Raw genomic sequence first — 24,878 nt, 5'->3', positions numbered from 1 at the left:
CATGACAGCATTTTACAACTAGATGTAATGAAGAAATAAACTAAAATAATGACTTCCACTTGCAAGACCGGAGTTGCAGGTGCAGTCACACTCTCGGGCACATGTGATTGTCAGCATAATTGTGTCAGCTAGCAGGGGACATGCGACTAGAGAACCTCAAGAATCTCCTTCGGGAGGGAGGGAGTCGGGTCCTGAGGACCCGAGCTGCCCAGGAATGGTCAACAGCAGTGCAGGCTGGCTCAAGGGTGCCAACAGGAGGCGGGAGACAGGTTTCAGACCCAGTGAGGGCTTAGTAACCGGGGGTGCAGCCCAGGTGAGATGCTGAGCCATGTCTCTGTCTTCAGGGTTTTTAGGGTGTTCCCTAACTTTAAACTTGACTGGGCCTCGTAGCTAAAAAGAGCTTGCACCCTCCACCCACCCACCGAATAGAGCAAAGCAATTCTCCAAAACTGACAAGATGACGGTCCCTCATGTTTTCCTCTTTCCAAGATTCTGAAGGTCCTTGGAATTGTGCAGATATGCAAGATCGCCACTGCTTGAAAGCAACGTTCTCAGTACCTTTGAATAGGTGGAAGGGGCAGTCCATGGGGGTTCCCATTTAATTAGTTTGGAGACAGCAACTCTGTATCTTTTAAGCCCCTTTTAGGAGAGTAGCTCTTCTCCATTATCAGATCCGTGTAACATGTGTGCCTCTAGTTCTCTCAGGAGCTGAGCTTCTTATCCCTTCAGAGGTCCATGAAGCCTCCCTGACTGCTCCCTGATGAGTCTGGAGAACAGGTTTCCACCCCACCTTCCCAGAGGAGGGAGAGACCAGCCAGCATATTTCTAGTTCCAACAGGTCAACCTGTACCTCCTACCTGAATCACCAGGTGGGCAGGCTTGTGTGCAGACAGACAGACACACACACAAACACACGCAGAGCTCCCAGGCTCAAATGCCTGCCGAAGTGGGTAGGACTCTTTGTCAATTACAGGAAAGTATTAATCATGTTTCCATTTGCTCTCCTCAAAGACACCTTCTCAACTGTATCCTTCTCATCCAGCTTCATTCCTCACTTTCCAGCCAGAGACTTAAGCACACAGGCCGCTTCCCCGCCTCCTCCGTCATCCTGACCACGGGCACAAAGATGCCCACGGTCCATGGAAGAAATGCCTCCCCGCCCTTCATCAGAGCTGGACTCACCTGATGATTCCCCTACAGCTCAACGGGGACAGGCTTGACCCCCAGGGAGGAAGGACAGAAATCTCCTCTGGGCAGCCCTCTCCCCACCTCAAGCAGGATGGCTGGCCCTTGCCTTAAGGGGCTTTGCAAAATGGGATCAGCACATATAGACAGACAGACAGACACACGGCCTGGCACCAATGTCTACACCCCGTGCAGCGATGCCAGAGGCCAGGACAGAAAAGGATTCCCTTTCAGCCTTCTGATTCCAGGGAAGTGTGTCTCTGAGCCGCAACCTGCTGTTTCCCTGCCAACTGAGGCCTCAAAACAAACAGGAATCCGCTCAGACGGGCTAGTAGTCCATTCGGCTCAGCCATTTGCCCCAAGACAAACCACTTTAAAATAACACCCAGGAGAGCTGCTACCACTGTCTGCTGTCTCTGCCTCCCTGCCTGCTGGCCAGCAGCTCTGCGTCCCTGGGCCCGCTGTGGGCTGTCCAGGGTTGGGGGCCCTTAGAGCTCCGTGTGCATCCCTGTGGGCAGGGTCGGTGCGGGCAGCTGCCCAAAGGCAGGTCCCCTCTGCCCATCAACAAGGCCAGAGAGAGACCTGGAGGCCGCCCCCGCCTTCCCACGCAGCCCAGCGGGACTGGTAGCCGGCTCTGTGGCGCGGTGTCTGGAGGCGGACCAGCAACCTGATGTACATGCCACAGCCCGTCCCCTCTCCCCACACAGAGCCGCCGTCACCGGGAGGTTCAGAGCCGGCGTGAGGCTGCCGGGGAAGCAGCTGGCTCGCGGTGACAGTGACAGCACAGAGCAGACGAGACCGAGTGGATTCGCTTTGCCCTCGGCCGCGGAGAGGCGCAGCTCTCAGCCTGCATGCTCTTCAGGTAAGAATCAGGTTTCCGTCCTGGGGAGCAAAGAGCTGGTTATATCCAGAGCCGAGGTGGAGAGAGAGAAAGAGAGAGAATGTGTGTGTGTGTTTGTGTCCGAGGGCAAGTATGAGGCTGCTTAGAAAATAAAAGGCCGGCTGGCGGCACGGACATGTAAAAATAGCACCTGGGGTGCAAAGCCTGTAAGAATAATCACACACCACGCTGTCCCCTTTCTCTTCACCCCCCCCCCGCCCCCCACTGTTGGGCCAGGAGGAGGGGGCGGAAGGCTCTTATTCACTAAAGCGCCAGAGGCAGCCTTTGTGGTTCCGAGGAAGCCAAACACTGGGGCCTTGATGAATCTGGCTGGGTGTATCCTGCTTCTCACACTTAATCGCTTAGGTGGCCTGGAAATTCAGCCACCTAGAAATTCTGTCCACTGGGTGGGCACCTCAGATCTGATCAACCTTTGGATGTAAATTTGGGCTGAAATATAGGATTATTTGAGTGTGTTGGAGAGGCTGGTATTCCAATGCCCCGCAGGTCACCTTCTTAGCTTCTTTCTTTGAAAATCGCATCCTCATTTCAGTGTTCCTCCAGACAGGAGGGAAGGGATGGGAATGGCTAGCCAACGGGCACACTCTTGGGCACGGATGCCAGCCACACCCACGTTATGACTGCATGCCAAAGTATGCAAGGCTTCTAGACGGAGTGCCTGAAAAAGTCAGACCTCTAGATGCTGGGGTGGGAATTTCAGGCATTTAATCAAGGACTCATTTTTCAGAGACCCAAGAAGGACCACGTATCTCAGTGCTCAGGTCCAAGAGCTTGCTCTGTGGCTCAGCAGATGTAAGTGCCCTGTGCTCCCTCAGGCTGTGTGAATCCACCCCCATTCCCCACTCTGGTGACTAGCCCTTTCCCTTTCATTCACTATAGGGATGCGATTGTTTATGATTCATCTCCACGAACCCCAGTGGGCGGACTCAAGCATCCAGGCAGCGGGGGAACGGGGCTCTGAGAGAGGGTGAGCCAGCCGACTGGTGGCAAAGGGTTGGGAAGAAAGCAGCTTTGCAGAGTGGTGTCTTGCGAAGCGCTGGCCAACTGCTCCCTGGGCTGTCTGGATGGATGAGCATGCATTTTGGTGGAGACCGTGATTCACTGTTGCAAACTTCCTTTGTTTTCTTTGTGTTGGTCACTGAGGGTTTCTGAGGAAATTCCCCTTTTGAGATTGGGTATCTGAAGACAAAGTCACCGGATCTGCTGCTGAGGGTAGCGGGCGAACTCAGGCAGAGGGCCTTCGGGGGATCCTGCCTTTTCTGTGTGAGGAAATGGATTTGCAAAAGCAGTATTTAATCAAAAGCGAACTTAATACACAAAAAGTTAAGAGAGAAAACGCTGGGTATCCTGTAAAATCTCTCCCAGATCTGGTGAGCACATAGACATACATGGCTTGCCAGCTTCCATAAAGGACTTAAGGAAGTGGCATCCAGTCCATGAAGTGGTTTGATTTTATAGGCAGGTAGCACCAACTCTGATGACGCCATTTCCATGGTAACAGTGAACGGACAGCCACAGGCTCCATCTGTACCTGGCGAAGGCATGTCTGATGCCAGGACCGGGAGCGACGTGCTCACACACTCTGCTGATGAGCATTCGAGGGACCCTGAATAAACTAGTAAGGGGTGTGGAGCTGCCAATCCCACTGTGCCAGCTTCTAGGCGTGCGGCGGCAGGGAGGGGGGCCCACACCCCTTCCACCTCATCAGACAGGCGTGGCTTGGCCCATGCAGTATATTCCCTGACTTAAGCTCCTGGAAAAAGAATCCGCAGTTATTGGTGCCATAGTCGCGCTCTGTTTTAGGTAAATCTTACACTGAGCCATGCCACGTAAACTGCAGGTGAATGACTGTTTTTCCTTCAGAAAGGATTCACTTGTCAAGTTCATCAAATTCCAACAGGGTGTCCCATCCCAAGATGGGACTGGGTCCAGCCCACCCAACCATAGAGAAAGGTGGAAATCTACCTGGGTAGGCAGCTAACAGAGAATGAACCTGGGCTGACTAGAAGGTCAACTCAGCCATGCTGTAAAGGAGTTCAAGGTACAGAAACAACAACAAACATCTGGACCAGTGGTCCATAGCAGGAGAAGAGGGAGGGAGGGAACAGTGATTCTTTTGACTCCTAAATGTCACTATGTAAGGGAGCCAGCAGAATATGGGGCGAAGTGCACAGATTCTGCAGCCAGGTAGAGTCTAGGGTTGAAATTTGGACTCTGACCCCGACTAGTCCTATGACCTTTGCCTCAGCCTCCTCATCTGTAAAATGGGCCAATGAAGTACCAACCTTGTTACTGATGGGATGAAATGAGTGATGCTTTTAGCACAGCACCTGGGTTGGAGTGAGTACAATGTCACCCTCATCTGAGTCTTGACTTTGTGTGTGTAATCTCGCTGGATCCTCAGGACAACCCTGTGAAGAAGGGCTGTCATAGCTGCAGGAACGGAGCTCGGTGGGCTGGGCCACATGCCTGTAGACACACAGCGACCAAGTACCCAAGCCACATTTATACTGCTGTGTGTCTAACCATTGTGCTGTTGATGACGGGCGGGGGGTGGGGGGGCAGGGTCACGGGAAGTGTCCTGAGAGGCAGGTGGAATGACAGATGGAATTCAGCAACAGGTGGTAGTTGAAGTCCTAGAAAGTGGGCCAGGATTTGGAAATTCTGTCAAGAGATGGCAGGACCCTAGATTGGCCTGAGGACAGAATCTCAGCCTTGAGGACCAATGACCTCTGGGGCTGGGTGTTTGGGAACAAGATATGAACGGAGGCCCTGGGGCACGATGTCAGCCTCAAGCTTTCCTGCCACAGGCAGTGGACATGCCCGAGAAGAGAAAATGGTGCCTAAAAACAGAGGCAGGGCAAGGCAAGGATGCTGGGCCAGGGCTCCAGACACTGCTCCAGCCTGGGGTCAGAGGTCATCTTGGGCTAAGTCCGAGGTCGAGGCTAGGTGACACAGTGCTAAGCCCTTTTCTCCAGCTGTGGAGAGAAGAGGAGTGGGCCGTCCAGATCTTAGCCTCTGGGTGCGGTAGAGTCCCAGTGACATAAAAGGCTTGATTTGCCCATGCAATCCCTCTACACAGAATATTTAAAACATGACACAGAGATTTGTTCTATGCATCGTTGCTCAAGCCCACCTCTGTGGCTTCATCCAAGGAATCCTGATAATGGGAACGGGGTGAGGGGCGCGCCAGGGCTGGGCGGATGTGCGGGTTGCTGACGGCCGAGACTCATTTCTGTGGTCTGGCCCTGGGGGTTTTCAAACTTTAATGGCATGAAAATCACAGAGGAGCTTGTTTAATACGTCAGGGACCTAGAACCTACTGACCCAAGTCGCGATGTGGCTGGGCTAACGAGAGGCCCAGGATTCTGCATTTCCTGGGTGATGCCCAGCCGGTTCTGATGCCCTTGGTCCATAGGCTGCCGTCGAAGCAGCCCAGGGCTGAGGGTGTGCCATCTCCCTGTCTTCACTGCTGTTGAGGAGATCGGGGTCATGTGGCTTGAATCAGGGCTACTCGCCTCTTCTGCATCATGGCTTCCTTCCTGAACGACCATTTTCCTTGGGCTGGACCTCCAACGCGCATCATAACGACAGCCCCCCAATGTGCGCGGGGTCACCAGGTGCTGGGCACAGTGCTAAGGCCTTCCAACCGCCCGTGAGTTAGTGATGGTTGTTATCACACTTTACAAGGGAGAGGCAAGGCCCCACTGCCCCTGAGTGGCTGGTCTGGGATGGGACCCCAGGCCCTGCAGGTCACCAGAGCACAGTCACGGACCTCTGGGTGAGTCTCTGAACAAAGTCTTAGCTCTTCATCCGTTCAGCCCCCCTTTCTTGCTCTTGGGTGTCTTTCTCGTCTTCATGATCCCATCTGGTCCACCTCCCTTTTGCCGACTCCCAAACAATCTCTGCGGGAGATGATGTGTCCTTGTGGTTCCCTATTTTTATCTCCTTCAGTAAGTCAAAACGGGTGGGGGCGCTGGGTGGGTGGAAGACACATGTCATGGGTTGAACTGGTTCCCCGCCTCAAGTTCATATGTGCAAGTCCCAGCCCCTGTATTTCAGAACCTGACCTGATTTGGAGACAGTGTCTTCATCAAGTTCTTTCTTTTTATTTCCCTTTTCTTTTTTCTTTTTTGGCCGCCCCTTGGCATATGGAGTTCCCAGGCCAGGGATCAGATCTGAGCCGCAGTTGTGACCTTCGCTGCAGCTACAGTGACGTCGTATCCTTTAACCCACTGTGCCTGGCTGGACATCAAACCTCCGTGCTGGCTCCAGAGATGCTGCCCATCCTGTTGCACCACAGTGGGAACTCCTTCGCAGAGGTCATCCAGTTTAAGTGAGGTCATTAGGGTCCATCCCAATCAGTATGACTGGCGTCCTCTTCGAAAGGGGAAACTGAGACACAGGGACACACAGAGAGGGCAGACGCCGTGATGAGATGCAGTGAAAAAATGTCCATCTACAGGTCACGGAGGGAGGCCTGGACCAGATCCTTCCCTCGCAGCCTCAGAAAACAACTGCAGAAGGACCCAGGTTCCCCCTGTAGGCCCTGGGTCTGCAGTGATCGAGCTCAAGGCCAACACATTCTGCCAAGCGGTGGCAATTTTTCTTTAACTCTGAGTGCTTTTCTGGTGGCTTAAATGTGTTCTTGGCAGCTGCAGGTGGGCCCAAGGCCCAGGAAGGAAGAAGGAATGAATAGAAAAGATAAAGAGAAAAAAAGGGATGAAGAGGAAGGAGGGGGAGTTCCCATCGCGGCTTAGCAGTAACGAAGCCGACGAGTATACATGAGGATGCAGGTTCGATCCCTGGCTTTGCTCAGTGGGTTAAGGATCCAGTGCAGGTCACAGATGCGGCTTGGATCCCACATTGCTATTGCTGTGGTATAGGCCTGCAGCTGCAGCTCTGATTTGACCCCTAGCCTGGGAACTTCCATATACTGTGGGTGCAGCCCTTAAAAAAAAAAAAAAAAAAAGGAGGAAGCAGTGAAGGGAAAGCAGAGAAAAAAGGAGGAGAACGAGAAGGAAGGGGCTGGGGTGGGCACTGGAGGCCGTTTCTGAGCAGTTCAGGTCATGGCAGCTCATTCGCAGGGCCCCTCCTATGTGCCAGGGAGCATGTGACGGGGCCTGGAACTGACAGCCCCTCCCTTCACCAAAGTTAGCGGCCAGGTGGGGTCACCAACATCCGTCCCATGGGCATTCCCCTGGGTGGTCCCCCAACACATAATGCAGAGTACTGGACACAGTTGGGGGCTTTGAAAGGCTTTGGTGAGGGGGTGAGGCTGAGGCTGAGATCTGCAGGCTGGGCGGTGGTCAACTGGGTAGGGATGAATGTTTCAGGAGGGGGAAGAGCCGGGGCAAAGGTCACAGGGTGAGAGACTGGCTTCACCAGGAGCGGAGGGGAGGCTGGAATGGCTGGAAGGTGGGGAAAGATGGGGTTGCAGTGGCAGGTGGGGGCTAGGCCATGGTGGCCAAGGTGAGGGTTTAGGTCCTATGCTAAGAGCTACGGAAAGCCAGAGAAGGAGGCAATTCTCTCTAGGGCAAACTCTGATTCCAACAAAGGACACAGAGGCTACGGCGTGGGTCAGCCCTGGAGCCAGACAGCAGGCTCCCCAAGCTCCCAAACCTTGGCTGCATCGCCAGAAGGGAGGAACGTTCCAGGCCACTTCCCAAATGGTGTTCTAGCCATGGCCTCCCTCATCAGGAGTGTTCCAGGTGCTGGTCATGGCCCCACTGGAAAGGGCCTGAAGAGGGACAGCTCTCAGTTTGTTCATCAGCTAGGCAGCCAGGTCGGGCTCAAAGTGGGGTTGTGACCACTTGGGTGTCATTTGAAGGACACAGAGAGGCTGTGTAAATACAGCTTCTCCTTTGCCTGCTGAACTCTGCCTGAAGCTACAGGGGCAGGTGTGCGGTCAGGACACTAATGATTCAGCACAGCTGTGGAGAATGGCTGGGATTCAAGATGGGCAGGGGAAAGAGGTGGGGGCAGAACCCCCCGAGGCACCAGGGGGTAGAGAGGGGTCTGAAAGGGGACAGAGAGTGTGAAAGAGGGGGTATAAAGGACATGAAGCCAAATTTTGCCTTATTCCTGATTTCATGCAAAAAGCAGCAAGTCAAGCCCACTGCTGCAGGAAGTCCAGCATGGGGGCTGCAGTCCTGTCAGGTGCCTCTGCTACCAGACACATATCACTGGGAAACTCATTGGTGTCAGCTGTTGTTGGTGTCATCCATGAGGGACTCCTGATGTCACACTGAACGCCATGCCTTTACCATATGCCCTGCCTGCCCCCAAAAGAATTCCCTTCTTTGTCCTTCCAGAAGAGGGACGAGATTTTGCTAAACAAGGATGAGCTCTTGGGCAAGTGCAGCACACTTGGGAGAAGAGAGGTGACTTTCAGGAAGGGGAGAGCCACCAGGATGCTTCCCGGGGAGCAAGCCCTCCCCACTCCTCTCACATCCCCCACTGATTCTCACCTCACTGGCCTCTTTTCTGTTCCTCTGCTGTTCCATGTCCTTTCTTGCCTCTGGGACTTTGCAACTACTCTTCCATCTGCCTGAAGTACTTTCCCTGCAGTTCTTCACATAGCAGACCTCTTTATCCTTAAGGCCTCGCATCTCATCAGCTCCTTAAAGAGGCTTTCTCTGCTGTTACACCCAATCCTACTTCTGTTTCCTTCATGTTGCCCCAGTCTAGAGTCAGCTTGTCAATTTTTTTTTCAAGTTTTCTATGACTCATCCTCCCTCCTACATGTAAGCCCCAGGAGGCCAGGACCTCATCTGTCTGGCTCCCTGCCGTATCCCTAGAGCCTAGGACAGAGCCTTGCCACATAGTAGGTGCTCAATAAATGCTGGTCCAATGAATGAATGAGTGACTCCTTCAATCCTGGAAGTAGGAAAGCCAAGATCAAGGACAGCAGTGGGACTTCCCAGCCTCTGTCGCTCCTTAAGCTCTAGAATGGGATGCACTACATCTGCAAGCAGGAAAGATAAGTTCACATCAAGGGTTTGATGCTGACTCCGGTGGGCAGGCCCCTCACAGTCCCAAGGAACCCAGGATCTGTGTCCGCTGCTCTGGCTTAGCCCTTGCAGTCTCATCTCTTCAGAGAACTAACTTTGGGAGCCTGGAAAAAACCAGCCTAGCCGTACTGTTCACAATCAGAGATGAATAGCTTCCTCTGGCTGATGGGCATCAAAGGCAAACAAGTCAGGCCCCCAGAAGGAAGATGCTGACCCAGCATGTTCTGGCCCCGCTCACAAGGGGGCCACACAGCTGCACATCCCTGCCTCGGCTACCGGCCCAGTGGGAGTAGAAGCAGTGGCCAGCATCCATGAATCAAGGCACCCAAGCCTCTGGGTCTCAAAGAGCTGCGAGAAAATGAGGCTGTGCTGGTCCTTCCTCTGAATCTTCATCAGAGTTGAGAAATGGCGCCTGGAGGGACGCTGAGGACAAACACTCCAGCAAGTGGTCTACACAGCAAGTTGCAGCCCTGGGAGCGCATGGCCCTGGTTCAGCGTCCTAGGCTGGCTCGGCCCAGGCGTCTCGGCCTTTAGTGCTAGGGTGGCACTTAAGTTAGAGCAGAAGGATGTTCCTCCTTAGGCCTCCTTTGGTTTCTTGTGTTCGAAGTGCTACTGGGGATATCTCAGGTGGCAGAGAAGCAGGGCGGCTATAGGATTCTTCAGAGTGGTTTCTTCCCAAGGATAAAATCCCCACTCAGTTGGCTGCACAGAACTTGCCTTTCTCTCAGGCCGATCTTAGGATGTCTCCACCGTGGGTTCGAGAGGCTGAGTTCTAGGTTCCTTGGAAACAGAGCTGACACACAAGACCACGAATTCTCCTGTCAGCTCCAACTCGGCCTCATCTCTCTCATCACCATGTCGCTACGCCAGAGTGACCATCTGGGGGCCCTGATGATAAGGAGTGTAATGGCCAGGGCCGGACTGCTTGGGTTTGAATTCTGGCTCTGACACGCAACAGCTGCATGGCCCTGGCCAAGCTCCGTAACCTCTTGACTTGGTAAAAGAGGGAAAACAAGAGCTTTTGTATCCTAGGGGGATTGATGGGACCACGTGAGTCCATAGAGTGAAGTCGGCACGACGGCAGTGTGTTGTTATCAGCCTCCATTGCTGCTCACTCGCAAGGCTGATTTAAGACTTCCGTGAGACAAAAATGTTTTAGCATATAATGCATAACACACAGTGTTTGTCCAATAAAATATTAATTATTATTGCCACTGGCAAGCTTTGCAGTCTGGTGAAGGTTCCTTGGAAGCCTTCCTAAGAATGTACGTGAACTTTGAAAATGATCACTGAGAAGGTCACCTGCTGCCCTGCTGTTCCCCTGTCACATCTCCTTTGTGCCAAGGGACAATTATCACCCTGTGCTCTTTCGGCTCTTAAAAGCCACATGTCCGGAACCTGGACCTAGCCAAGAAAGCAACAGCCCCCTTAAAGAGGTCAAGCATGGAGCAGACACATGCTCCCCGTTCAGCAGTTTTAAGCTGTAGGCGTTTGCCACAAACAAGGAAGCCTCGATTTCAGCAAGGCTCCTTTTGCGCAATTCCCCAAAAGGCTTTAGGATTCCCACCCCTGGGGGTGGGGGCATGTGGTTCCTGGTTTTGTTCAGCATCCCCTGCCCCTGGGCTCTGCGTTGAAATCATTGGACCACAGGATGCATGGGATGGGCTGCTGGAGGCTGTGAACCTCACAGTCCTCCTGCACTCGGGCTGTCCGAGGCCCCGCCCAGCCCTCCTGAGTGACCGTGGGTAAGGGTCTGGTCTTCTCTGTGCTTTGGTTTCCTTCTCTGCAAAAGCTGCTCTCTAGGGGGGGGGTTGCAGAGGTTATTAGGGGGGTGTGGAGAGCTCCAGCTGTCTCTCTCCATACTTGCTCATTTCCTTCCCCTTCCTCTGTGGCCGTCCTGATTATCCCGTAGCAGAGGTTATGGAAAAAGCCAGTGGTGATCAGTGTTCTAGAGGTCCATAAATATTCCCTTGCACTAGGTGACCATGAGCAATCACTTGGCTTCTGGAGCAGCACAGGGAGATGGATTACGGGAAAGGGTCCAGGCCACAGTCTGGGGGAGGGGATGCTGGCGGCCCCCACACTTAGCCTGGCCCATCCTTGGACCATGGAGACCAGGCCCGGAGTAAGGCTTCTCAGCCCGAGGCTCTCCTGGGTCTCCAGACCTCTCGCTGAGACCTGAAGATGGATGGTCTCCCATCATGAAGGTGACCCCATCCTGACACATTCCGACCTCCCCCAGATGTCGCCCTACCTCCCACCAAGGCCAGAGGATTGAAGACACAGCTGGTTCAGGGTGGATCCAAACGCACACAGCGCAAGTGGGGGGAGAGTGTTTCCAAGGCGATGTCTGAATTGTTTCTAGCAACCCATTGACCCGACCCTCCCCGCCTCGCGCTGCCCCAGGACTGAGCCAAGACTGCGCTGGGCGGCTACACCTTGGGATGCCTGGCTGGGGTCCTACTGTGGTGGGAGGTTCACGACCCACACTGGGAGGGGCCCCGGGGAAGGTCAGGGGGAAGGTGAGCCAAAGCAGGCTAATCCCTTCCCCATGACCTCCTGCCCTTCCCTCTTTGACAGCGTGGAGGTCAGCTGGAGGCCCCTGTTTTAGGAACTGTAAGGAAGAGCTCTTAAAAAAAAAAAAAAAAAGGATGGGAGCACATCCTGAACTGGTTGCTTTAAACCTTCTCACAGGCTACAGACCAAGAAGAAAACCCCTGGTAGCGAAGGAGGAACCCTACCTGCAGTGCCGGAGCCAGTATTTTCTTGGAGTCAAGGTCCCTTTCTCTTCCTGGCCAGTCCCCAGTCCCACATCCTACTGGGCTTTGCTGGCCAGCTTCTGTTTCTCATTCTCTCTCCCCCATCCTCTTTAAAGACTTCTCACTCCACCCAGGGGTTTTATTTTTAAACCTGCACAGTAATGCTAGGGCTGAGCAGCACACACTGCCCACGTCCACGGAAAACCAGGCCGCCTGGAGGGGTACTCTCCCCTCCCTCCCAAGGTACTGGGCATCTTCTTCCGCATGAGGGGTCCTGCCCCAAGCACACAGTGGAGAGGCAGACATGGCCCCTACCCTTGAGAAGTTTGCATTGTAATGAGGCAGGGGAGTGGGGCTCAGAGTGTATGCACGCACATGCATGCACACACGCGCGCACACACACACACACACGTAAGCCAATGGGTAAAGAAATAAGCAGAAATTGTGATAAGATGTACAAAAGCACACAGACAAGGTCCTGGAACAAGAGAAGCTGTTCCAGATTAGGTAGGAAGGGAAAGCTTCAAAGGGGGCTAGAAGCAAAGAGCAGCGGAATGAGAGGCTCCGGGCAGGCAGAGCGGAGGGGCTGAGGCTCCGCTTCTCGGAGGGAAGAACATGCAAGATGGACCAGAGCCTGTGTGTCCTGGCACCCATCAGAAGGCCGGGACAGCCCACAGAGGGGATGAGATGAGGCTGGAGAGGCTTGCGGGGCCAGACCATATACATGCCCAGCCTGGCATCTGCAGAGCGGGGGCTTTACTCTGAACGCGCTGAAAGCCACTGGGGGATTAGAGTTAGAGGAGATGTGCAACAATGGACACTTGAAGACTCTCATTTGGCCCCGAGTGGAGATTTGAGGGGCAGGAGGGAAGGCAGCGGTTTGACTGAGGAGGCCTGGGAGTCCCGCAGAAGGGAGATCGGGGGCGCTGAGGCTGCAAAGAGGCGGTGAGGCCACGACCAGAAGTAGGCTGGCTCTTCCAGGACTTAGCCGGCTGCTAGGCATCTTCCTTCCAAAGAGCTGAGAATAGAGCTAGTAAGACCAAACAGAACACCAAGGCCCAGAGTCACAGAGCCGGCCAGCGTAAGGGACGGAGCTGAGCTATCCTAACGCCAATGCCGAGCCAAATTTAGTAGGTTTCCAAACACCACGAAGTAAATCATTAAGATTTTCTGAGAGGTATAGGAAGACTCTGGTCTCTCTTTAAACCATGGCAACTCTCTCTGGTCTTTGCAGCTGTGGCTATAAGGCCCCATGGCTTTGACTGGGTGATCTCACCCACGTGCAAAACTCAAAGGTGACTTTATATGTCTGAGTCACCTAAACAGTGGTCCCTGCTCTCCAAGAGAAACACAACCATGTCATACTCTTCGGCAGAATGGAGATGGAAAACACAGCCGCAAGGTATCCATTCTACAGAGTCAGAGTAACAATAGCTCTCATTTGTTGGGTACCATTTAAGCATCCCAAAGGCTGATGAGGCAGGTACCCCACTCTGCATCATTTTACTCTCCATGATGATGGAGCTGAGGCTTAGAGGGAAGGGAGTGATGTCTGGTGGTAGAAATGGTAAGTCAGGGCCTGGCTTGTCGGCCTCCATCGGCAGGACTCCTACCTACGTTCCAGGGCTTGGTTACTGTACACTTTGGTCACCACCGTTTTTTAAAATTTTTTTTATTATGATTGATTTACAATGTTCTGTCAGTTTCTGTTGTATTGCAAAGTGACCCAGTCATATATATATATATGTGTGTGTGTGTGTGTGTGTATATATATTCTTTTTCTCACATTATCTTCCATCATGTTCCATCAAAAATGATTAGATATGTAGTTCCCTGTGCTAAACAGCAGGATCTCATCGCCTGTCCACTCCAAATGTAAGAGTTTTCATCTATGAACCCCAGACTCCCAATCCACCCCACTCCTCCCCCTCCCCTCTGGCAAGCACGAGTCCATCCTACAGGTCCATGATCTTTTCTGTTTTGCAGATAGATCATTTGGGCCATATTTTAGACTCCACATATAAGAGATATCATATGGTGTCTGTCTTTCTCTTTCTGACTTATTTCACTCAGTATGAGAGTCTCTAGTTCCATCCATGTTGTTGCAAATGGCATTATTTTGTCCTTTTGATGGCTGAGTAGTATTCCATTGTATATATGCGGCACATCTTCCTAATCCATTCATTCATCGGTGGGCATTTAGGTTGTTTCCATGTTTTGGTATTGTGAATACTGCTGCAACGAACATACAGGTGCATATATCTTTTTCAATGAAATTTCTGTCTGGATATATGCCCAGGAGTGGGATGGCTGGGTCATATGGCCATTCTATTTAGTTTTCTGAGATATTTCCATATTGTTTTACATAGTGGTTATACCAGCTTACATTCCCATCAGCAGTGAAGGAGGGATCCCTTTTCTCCACACTCTCTCCAGCATTTGCTATTTGTTGACTTGTTAATGATGGCCACTCTGACTGGTGTGAGATGGTATCTCATAGTAGTTTTGATTTGCATTTCTCTAATAATTAGTGATGTTGAGCATTTTCTCATGTGCCTACTGTCCATTGTATCTCTTCTTTGGTGAAATGTCTATTTAGATCTTCTGGCCACTTTTCAATTGGGTTGTTTTTGTTGTTGTTGTTGAGTTGTTTGCAAATTTTGGAGATTAAACATTTGTCAGTTGAGTCATTTTCAAAAATTTTCTCCCATTCTGTGGGTTGTCTTTTTGGTTTTTTTTTTTAAATGGTTTCCTTTGCTGTGCAGAAGCTTTTGAGTTTAATTAGGTCCCATTGGTTTATTTGTGTCTTTATTGTCTTTATTCTAGGAGGTGGATCAGACATGATGTTGCTGTGATTTATGTCCAAGAGCATTCTGCCTGTTTTCCTCTAGGAGTTTTATAGTGTCTGGACTTACATTTAGGTCTTTAATCCATTTTGAGTTCATTTTTGTGTATGGTGTTGGACACTGTTCTAATTTCATTCTCTTATATGCAGTTGTCTAGTTTTCCCAGCACCATTCATTTGAAGGGACTACCTTTCCTCCACTATATGTTCTTGCCTCCTTTGTCACTGATTGATTGACCATAGGTGTTTGGGTTTATTTCTGGGCTTTCGATCCTATTCCATTGATCTATATTTCTGTTTTTGTATCAGTACCCTATCATTTTGATGACTGTAGCTTTGTAGTAGAGTCTGAAGTCAGGGAGCCTGATTCTTCCATTTCTATTTTTTCTTTTCAATATTGCTTTGGCTATTCGACATCTTCTGTTTTTCCATACGAATTTTAAAATATTTTGTTCTATTTCTATAAAGAATGTCATTGGTAATTTGATAGGGATTGCATTGACTCTGTAGATTGCCTTAGGTAATATTGTAATTTTGAGAATATTGATTCTTCCAATCCAAGAGCATGGTATATTTTTCCATCTATTTATGTCTTCTTTGATTTCTTTTATGAGTGTCTTACAGTTTTCAGAGTATAGGTCTTTTGTATCTTAGGTAGGTTTATTCCCAAGAATTTTATTTTTTTGATGCAATGATAAATGAGATTTTTTTCTCTAATTTCTCTTTCTGATCTTTCATTGTTAGTATATAGAAATGCAATCGAGGATTCCCGTCGTGGCGCAGTGGTTAACGAATCCGACTAGGAACCATGAGGTTGCAGGTTCGATCCCTGCCCTTGCTCAGTGGGTTAATGATCCGGCGTTGCCGTGAGCTGTGGTGCAGGTTGCAGACGCGGCTCGGATCCCACGTTGCTGTGGCTCTGGCGTAGGCCGGTGGCTGCAGCTCCGATTCGACCCCTAGCCTGGGAACCTCCATATGCCGCGGGAGCGGCCCACGAAATAGCAAAAAGATGAAAAAAAAAAAAAGAAATGCAATCGATTTCCATAATAATTTTGTATCCTGCAACTTTACCAAATTCATTGGTGAGCTCTAATAGTTTTCTGGTAGTGCCTTTACGATTTTCTAGGTATAGAATCATGTCATCTGCAAACAGTGATAGTTTTACTTCCTCTTTTCCAATTTGGATTCCTTTTATTTTTCCTGATTGCCTTGGCTAGGCCTTCCAAGACTGTGTTGAATAACATTGGTGAAAGAGGACATCCTTGTCTTGTTCCTGATCTTAGTGGAAATGCTTTCAGTTTTTCACCACTGAGAATGATGTTAGCTGTGGGTTTGTCATAAATGGCTTTTATTATACTGAGGTAGTTCCCCTCTATGCCCACTCTCTGGAGAGTTTTTATCAGGAATGGGTGTTGAATTCTGTCAAAAGATTTTTCTGCATCTATTGAGATGATCACATGTTTTTTATATTTCAGTTTGTTGATGTGTATCACACTGATAGATTTGCAGATATTGAATAATGCTTCATCCCTGGAATAAATCCTACTTGATCATGGTGTATGATCTTTGTAATGTATATTTGTATGTGCTTTGCTAATATATTGTGGAGGATTTTTGCATCTATGTTCATCAGTGATATTGGCCTGTAATTTTCTTTCTCTTTTTTTTGTGGGATCTTTGTTTGGTTTTGGTATGAGGGTTATAGTGGTTTCACAGAATGAGCTTGGGAATGTTCCTTCCTCTGCAATTTTCTGGAAAAGTTTCAGAAGAAGAGGTGTTAACTCTTCTCTGAATATTTGGTAGAACTCAGCTGTGATGCCCTCAGGCCCTGGACTCGTTTTTTTTTTTTTTTTTGTAAGTTTTTAAATCACATTTTCAATTTCAATACTTGTGACTGGTCTATTCATATTTTCCATTTCTTCCTGGTTCAGTCTTGGTAGGTTTTGTACCTTTGTAGGAACCTATCCACTTCTTCTAGGTTGTCCATTTTATACCACTGTGTTTTAAAAGCAGCATAGAAAAAGACCAGAAGGAGATCATATAAGATGCCAGAACAGGCGTATGAGTAAATTTGTATCCTTTTTGTTTTCTGTTTTTTTAAAAGTTTTGAATAGACGGAGTGGATTCTCAAAAGTTGTTTGTATAATGAAGTTGTTGAATTAATGAGTATGTATTACATAAAAATTATTTTAGGTAATTAGTATATTTCATTATAGGAAATGTAAGCAATACTAAAAAAATAAGAAAATAAAAGTTTACCCATCATCCAGAGATAAGCACAGTTAAAATATTGATAGCACTGATACCCTTCTATCTCTTTTCCTGCATTTACGTATGTCCACGTTTGTGTTTACCTACTTATCTTTCTCTGTGTGTGTTCGTGTGTGCGTATGTGTACACGAAACAAAAATGGGTTCATACTGTTCTTACAGACGTTTAACCTAGCAACATATCATGGGCATTCTTTACCCCACTTAATTTTCTTCTAAAACAGAATTTTTGATGGTAGCAGTGTATTCCTCTATAATTTAATGAGTCCTCTATTATTAGATGTTCAGTTCATTGTCACTATTATTAATGATGCCATATTGAACATCCTTCTACAAAACATTAATGCATAGCTCTGATACTACTAAGAAGGAGAGAGCATCATATATGGAAATACAAAACGGAGCAAGACACCTATTGTTAGGGCTCTTTTGGGTAGGCCAACCACAATTCTTGCATTTGTCCTTTGGAATCACTTAAAGCTGGAGAGAAGCCATCTGAATGTTCCCCATTTTCCCAGGCTTGGTCATTAGTCACCTCTCAAGTTATGTTTTTGGTGCAATTCTGCCACAATGGAGGCAGGTGAAGGAAAATTCTGGTTGTGGCTAAAATGTGGGCCCTAGTGTAAGACAATCAGATTTCAGTTCCAAGCCTGTCCCTCACCAGCTGGGTGAACCCCTACTGGTTCATCTTTCTGAGCCAGTTTCCGTGTGTAAATGGCACACACCTCAGAGGATGCAATGATGTGACACAGGTAACGCTCTACTAACATCTGCTCAACGTGGAACTAAAGCTCGGAAAATGGTGATTACTGGGAATTTCCATCGTGGTGCAGTGGAAATGAATCTGACTAGTATCCATGAGGACTCAGGTTTGATCCCTGGCCTTGCTCAGTGGGTTAAGGATCCGGCGTTGCCTTGAGCTGTGGTGTAGGTGGCAGACACAGTTTGGATCCCTCGTTGCTGTGGCTGTGGTGTAGGCTGGCAGCTGTAGCTCTGATTCAATCCCTAGCCTGGGAACCTCCATATGCTGCTAGTGCAGCCCTAAAAATGAAAAAAAAAAAAAAAGAAAGAAAAAGGAAAGATAATGGTGATTCCTATTCTTATGAAGGCAAAAGAAGACTCTCCTCACAAGTTCAGTGCTTTGGAAAACTCCAGCCCAACCCACAATGCAGGATCGAAGGAAAATGAATTTTAAAATCACTCAATATACCCTCTAGCTAAGGTGCCCTTTTACCCTTTGTTTATGCATGTGTACCTGTGTGTGAGTGTGAATGTCTAAAGTGTTAAAAAAAAGTTAACTCTTTTTCCCTTCCTTGCCAAGAACCAGATCTGGAGGATCAGAGATATATTTAAATTCTGTTGTTCACAGCTGCATAAGGAATGTAGCTTTTCTTTCCATTTTGCCAGCTGTGTTTTGTTACTGTCCTAAAATAAAAGCAGACAAAAAAAAAGAAAAAGAAAAAAAAAAGGCAGGACTGTCTACATCAATCTGAAATTACTCTCAGTTTTATGTAAGAAAACAGAGAATATCTTACCCCTAAAACACAGACCACTTAAAGAACTGACCTGACTCATCTCTCGTACACTGTTTATTAACAAAGCACATAACAGGTGCTCACTGAATCTTGCTGAATGTATTTATTGAATATATGTTTTCCTCACAAAGAGCAAGCTGTTGAGAATTAAATCAGTATATTCATTTCATCTAAATACTGTCAGAGCCTATTTGGAGGGGGTGAAGATGATGATATATGATGAAGTGAACAGATGCTTTTTGAGTCTGCAAATTCAGTGTTGGGAAACTCTCCCCTCCTAATTCATGGCTCTTGAAATATGTTTATGATCCTGGCGGAACTATGTAGGGATTTCTCTAAACCGCCATCAAGTGGAGCACATGCCTGATGACCAGGCCAGGTTTTTCCATTTTTGCCTAAAAATGGAAAATGTTCAGAAAAATCTTAGTATATGTCTCTCCTCAATATCCAAATGGCTCCAGACATCATAGGTGACACATGTGATTACAAGGCAATCCAACGCTGGGCCAAGATTTTAATTCCAGGGCAAAGTCCTGCAGGCAGATAACCATGAGGTACCCTGTAATTTCCAAGCCAATCACTGGAAGTGGTAGAACTGCCAGCATCTACTGCCCTTATGTATTCGTTTCTTCATATGCTTGGCTGGTGTGGGGTGAAGGCCTTCTCTGCATAAGAGATCACGCCACGGGAGATTCAAATTAAGAGGCATCTTCGGCTCTCAGGATGTCATGAGCCAAGGAGGAGAGGGACAAGCCAACAACTGGCTGGATCTTAGAAGGGATGAGCAATGTGCCAGGCAAAGCACCACACTGTAGGCCCTGGAACAAAGGAAGGAAGGGCCCTTCTCTCTCTCTCTTTTTTAATGGCCACACCGACACCATAAGGAAGTCCCTGGGCCAGGGGTCAAATCATAGCTGCATCTTTGACCTGCACCACAACTTGTAGGAATGATGGATCCTTAACTCACTGAGTGAGGCCAGGGATCGAACCCACATCCTCATGGACACATGTTGGGTTCTTAACCCAACAGGAACCTGCTGAGCTACAACAGGAACTCATAGGAAGGACCCTTCTTCCTGGAGATCTGGGAAGGCTTTGTAGTGAGGTAGATGTGCTGTAGGCCTTGAAGGGATAAGGAGAATCTTAGCTGCTAGAGGTTGGAAGGAAAAGGCTTTTGGTTGAGGGAACAGCATGCACCACAACGAGAAGGGAGGGCCGCACATGGCTGAGATGGGGTAGGACATAGCAGAAGGTGAGGCTTTTCAGACATGATTTGGGGTCGCGGAAATGCTTTGCAAGGACTTTGAGTCTTAATGTCTGGGAAGTGGAAGCAAAGGAACCCCGAGTATGGACGGGTTGACAATTGCAGGTCTTCCTGTAAAAGAAGGACTGGACAGCCATGTGGAGAAGTGATGAGAACAGCAGGTGGGAGGCAGGAGACCAAGCTCCAGGCTCTGGCTTCCGTTTTTCATCTGTTTAACCTCTTTGCAGTTCTGGAGGGTGTGGCCCAGAGCCAGCTTCCCCTGACCGCTGTGATCCTCTACCTTTTGGCCTCCAGGCTCCTGCGACTTCTCCTCTGAGCTCACCAGCTGCATTGAGGGTCTCCAAGAATCCAGGGTGTCCCCCAGGGTGGCTGCCTCTATTTCTCTCTCTCTTTTCTCCCAGGTTATTCTCCCCTGACGATCCCATCTCTGCCCCTGCTCTGACCCTCCTGCATCTGCCTCCGACCCTGGCTTCCCCTCCAGAGCCCCATGTTCAGTGCCTGCCAGACCCTCAGCTCTGGAGGGGTGGCGCCCCCACCAGGGACAGAGCCTACTGTGCAGCGCGCTGGGCACCTACCCTGTTGACTGCGTTTCTCCTGCTTCCGTCCACTCTCCCACGCATTCCTCCGCCCTCCCCGCCCACGTCTGGAGCTATCTCTGAGGATTCCTCCGCTGAGTTCTCGGCATTTGCCAAATCGCCATCCCCCTCCTCTCCAAGTGACTCTAAGAGCCCCACTCCCTCCTACTCTCACAGCTCTAGGCTAGGATCCATTTCAACTCGATTAACTATTTGCGAAGCCCTGGGGATGGTGCCGGGGACACAGATGTGCGAAGGAAGCACATGGCCCCCGTCCTAGAGAGCATGCAGCCAGGTAAAGGTGAATATTAAGCTAGGACATGGAGGCTGATGAATTTTCCAGAAACGGAAATGGAAATGCAGAGCCAGTGCCCCTCAGCCTCTGCCCAGCCCTCCCCCTCCCCCACCGAGATCTTCCTATAAAATGTTCCCAGAAGCATCTTCCCAAGTCCCTTCTCAAAAATCCCCACGGGCTCCCACTGCCTGCAGGTAAAAAATCTATACTCTCCCAGATGGCGGTGTTCTGGCGCCGTGGTGGTGTGACTTCAAACTCGGGTGCGGTGACCGGCACATCCCCGGTGCCCCCTGAGCCACAGCACTGGTCACTCGTGCTGGGACCAGACCACCTCTGCCTGCCCAAGCCCGGCCTTTGCTCCAGATAGCCCTTTACTCCACATCCGCACATGCAAAGCTGTCCTCGTGGCTTTCAGCAAATCCTCCTGGACCTCTTCCACCCCCAGTCTTTGGCACCTTAATCACAGCACTTACCACAGTCTGTCTTAAGGGTCTGCTTTTCACCCGCCGTCAAGGGCAGGTTCATCCTGAATAATCATGACAATGAAACAGTAGCTAAAACTCTGAGATGCTTTATGTGTGCCAGGCACCGTGCTGAGTGCTCTTACCTGAGGTACCTTGCTTCAGCCTCATAACGAACAGGTGGGTGCGGGTGGGTGCGGGTGGGCCCCGTCACTTATCTGACCTTACAGGTGAAGTAACGGATGCTCCGAGAGATAAACTGACTCTCTGGACTTAAATCCAAGAGCCAGATGGCAGAGCTCATGCCTTCGACCTCGACCCCACCTGTATTCCTGTGCTGTGTCTTATTGGGTCCCTCTACTTAACGGGTCCTTAGTAGGGGTGGCTTGATTAAGTGAAGGTAGATGGTGAAGCCGGAGCAGCATCCTCAGGGTCATACAGTGAGTCACGATGGATGTGCAAACGCAGGGTGTTTACTGGACCATCTTCTCTAACACGTATTAACCAGGAAATGGAGGCAGGTTTCAAAGGAAAGTTGAAGATCCCACCTCCCCGCCTTTTTTTTTTTTTTTGCTTTTTATGGCCATTCTAGCATCATGTGGAGGTTCCCAGACTGAGGGTTGAGTCAGACACATCCACAGCAATGTGGGATCTGAGCCACATCTGTGACCTACACCACAGCTCACAGCAACGGTGGCTCCTTAACCCACTGAGCGTGGCCAGGGATCGAACCGGCAACCTCATGGTTCCTAGTCGGATTCATTTCTGCTGCTCCACCATGGGAACTCCTCCACATTTTTAACGTTTTACTGAAGTATAGTTGACTTACAATGTTGTGATAATTTCTGCTATGCGACAGAGTGATTCAGTTATGCATGTACACACATCCATTCTAAAGCTAAACATTTTTCACTGACTGGGGGCAAAGGATTAGATGGAGGCTTGTTGGATCCAGAATGACTTAATCCGATTTGATTTGGTGCCGTGCTGCATTCACAGCCCTGGCTGGACCAGGCACCGAAGCAGAGAGCTCTCCCTCCACCCCTACCCGCTGTCTCTGCTGAGCCTGGGCGGTGATTCACGAGGGGGACACCCTCCTTCCATCACTGGACTGAACCTGCCCGTTTCCTTAAGGGGAGCCATGTGCAGGGCAGCCCTCCCCCCTAGCACGCCCTGCTCAGCAGCCAGACAGACCTGCCTTTGTGAGCAGGGCGGGTGGGCAGGCGGGCACAGCTTGGCATTCCCGAGCTGGGAGCCTGGGAGCAGGGCCAGAGGGGAGAGTGGGGACAGAGGCTGGGAAAGGGCTGCTGCTTTTCCAGAAGGCTGGACGTGCAGCCGCCACCAGGCCGGCCTGGCACTTCCTCTACTCCATTCTGGGGTGAGTGAGGCAGAGGTTCTCCCCAGAGAGCCCACAGGAATGGGGCCCTGGGTGCCAAAGCCTGATAGCGCCAGGCACTTTGACCTTTCAGATCCACCCCCTCCCCGACCCCAAGAAAACACCTGCAGTGTGGGACACTCGGTAGTGGGGGACTGTCGCCCTCCTGCCTTCCTACCGGCCTGCGCCAGGTCCAGGAAGGAGGCCTTCCCTTACGTTATGCCTTCACTGGCCTGGAGTCCTCTGTCCTGCAGACACCCTACAGCCACTCTGGGCTCCTTATCCTGGCTTAAATGCCACATGTCCTTCTCCGAACATGCACAGACAGGCAGACAGACCAAACGATAAATAAATAAAAGTGGGGAATCTGGTCTAACACGCCAAGCTTTCTACTCTCTGCTTAAATGATGCTGTGTCACTGCTGCTGCATTTCGTGAAATGGTCCCTCTCACCCACTCCAGCACAGGCACTGTGTCCCGGGGGACTCAGGGAGCAGGAACAAGTTTGGAGGAGCTGGCACTTTCTGGACATGGTCCTCAGCCCATGAGAGTCATTTTGTCATAAATGCAGCGAGGACTCCTAATCCCACAGCTTCCCCGAGGGGCAGGCCCATGAGGCTGCGCCAGGTCCAGCCCCCTGATGACAGCCTTGAAGGGAGCCAGTGGCTGCTTCAATGACAAAGCCTGGGACTTCCATCAGATACCAGCCAAGGTGCACACAAAAGTCTGGGTTTTCCTGGAGTTCCTGCTATGGCACAGGGGGATTGGGGGCATCTCTGGAGCATTGGGATGCAGGTTCAAGTCCCAACCCAGCACAGTGGATTAAGGGTCCAAGTTGCAACTGCAGCTCAAATCTGATCCTGGCCCGGGAACTTCACGTACTGTGGAGCAGTCAAAAAAAAAAAAAAAAAAAAAGAAAAAGAAAAAAGGCAGACTGTAGAAAGGCTGGCTAGAGCCAGCCTGGGGAAAAATCACGAGTTCCATCTCCTGTACTCACAACATGATGAGAAAGATGAGGGCTCAGGAAAGGGATTGGCCAAGCCTGTCTCCCTAAGGGGCTGTGCTCTGCAGCCGTCCCTGAGGAAAAGCTTGTTTGTGGTACTTTGAGAGGAAGGCTGTGTGATGCTCTGGATGGAGAGACCCAGCAGGACCTGATGGCCCAGCACGGGGGAGGGTCTGGGTGTGAGACCACTAAAGTCACAAATGCAAAGCTTGATTGACCTTGATGCCTAAGACTTGCGAGGTGGCGATAAGAAGCTTTGGGGAAAAGAGGCCATTTATATTTAGGTCAGGGGATTCCAGCAAGCAGGGCGGCACACAGCTTGGGCACAAGAGGAGATGGAAGGTGAAGCGACAGAGAAGAGCCCTGCTGGGGAGGCTGTGGGTCCTCAGGTGCTTGAGAAAACGCCAGTCGGGCGGGGGCTGGTGGTGGCCTTTGCCAAGCAGGGAGCGAGCCAGCCCTCTTCCCAAGCAACAGAGTTCCTGAACTTGTAGGTGCAGAGTCCTGAGGAGGGCAGGGCCAGGGAGGGCTTGGAAAAGAGGGGGGTGCAGGGCACAGTGGAAGATGGGGTGCAGGTGGGGGCGGGGGGCATGCGGCGGGGCTGCGGTCCTGCCGTCATCACCCACAAAGCATGAGCCGCTGGTCTGGCTTCTGAGACCCCTTCCATGGGGAGTCTGAGGTGGAGGTCTGTGTGGGGCTCCGGGGGGATCTCAGCGGGAATATTAAGAATGATAATGACACTCTTAACAAAGTATCATCCTGTTACATCAGGTTGTTAGCAGCCGCAGCAGCCCTAACATGAAAACAATGCAGCACTGCGCTAAATAAGCACTTTCCGTCACTGTATCTCATTGTATCCTCACCAGGGTAGGTGATAGTGTTGTCTCGCCAGGATCACAGAGGAAACCGAGGCTCAGAGAGGGGACAGTGCTTAGCGTGCATCTCACGGTGAGTCGCCGCCGAGACAAGGCTTGCGTTCAGCAGGGCTCCCTCCAGGGCCCCAGTTCCTGCGCCCCAGAGCAAAGGCTCAACCAGCCCAGAGAGAAGGGGATGCCAGGATGTGGACAGAGTCCTGAGCTCAGCGCAGGCGGAACAACCACAAGACACCTCCAGCACCACTTACTGGAGGTCTGCTTCCGCATTTTATCAAACGTAAAACGCCATCGATGGTAAGATACGCCATCATTGGTAAGATACGCCATCATTTTCTGTACCAGCCGGGCATCAGTGCTGCACATCCTAATATTAGAGATGTCAAAATACCGAAGAAACCTGCCTCTGAGGCTCGGGGAAATGTTCTAGGGGCCACGCTGTGCTAGGAGCCTGGCCTCTGCCCCTTACTCCATCCCAACAGCCCTCTCATCACTGACCCCACTGTTGGAGCCGCAGAGACTGGGTGTG

The 24,878-nt window shown here is 50.4% G+C and overlaps 1 protein-coding gene across 3 annotated transcripts in view; it reads left to right on the top strand.

Moving 5' to 3' along the window:
• FGF1 (fibroblast growth factor 1) overlaps window positions 1–24,878 on the top strand; it is a 103,918-nt gene that overhangs the window by 11,340 nt on the left and 67,700 nt on the right. For 2 of the 3 annotated variants that reach the window (XR_007134639.1, XM_047778924.1), the window contains exon 2: window positions 1,893–2,047. The exons of the other annotated variant lie outside the window; for it this stretch is intronic. The gene's annotated coding sequence lies outside the window, so the exon portion shown is untranslated. The remainder of the gene's footprint in view (window positions 1–1,892; window positions 2,048–24,878) is intronic. 3 annotated transcript variants of the gene reach the window in all.

Source organism: Phacochoerus africanus, chromosome 4, assembly GCF_016906955.1.
Source record: "Phacochoerus africanus isolate WHEZ1 chromosome 4, ROS_Pafr_v1, whole genome shotgun sequence".
NCBI classification, from domain to species: Eukaryota; Metazoa; Chordata; class Mammalia; order Artiodactyla; family Suidae; genus Phacochoerus; species Phacochoerus africanus.
The sequence above is the reverse complement of the archived record's forward strand: the minus strand, read 5'-3'. Positions and strand labels throughout refer to the sequence as shown.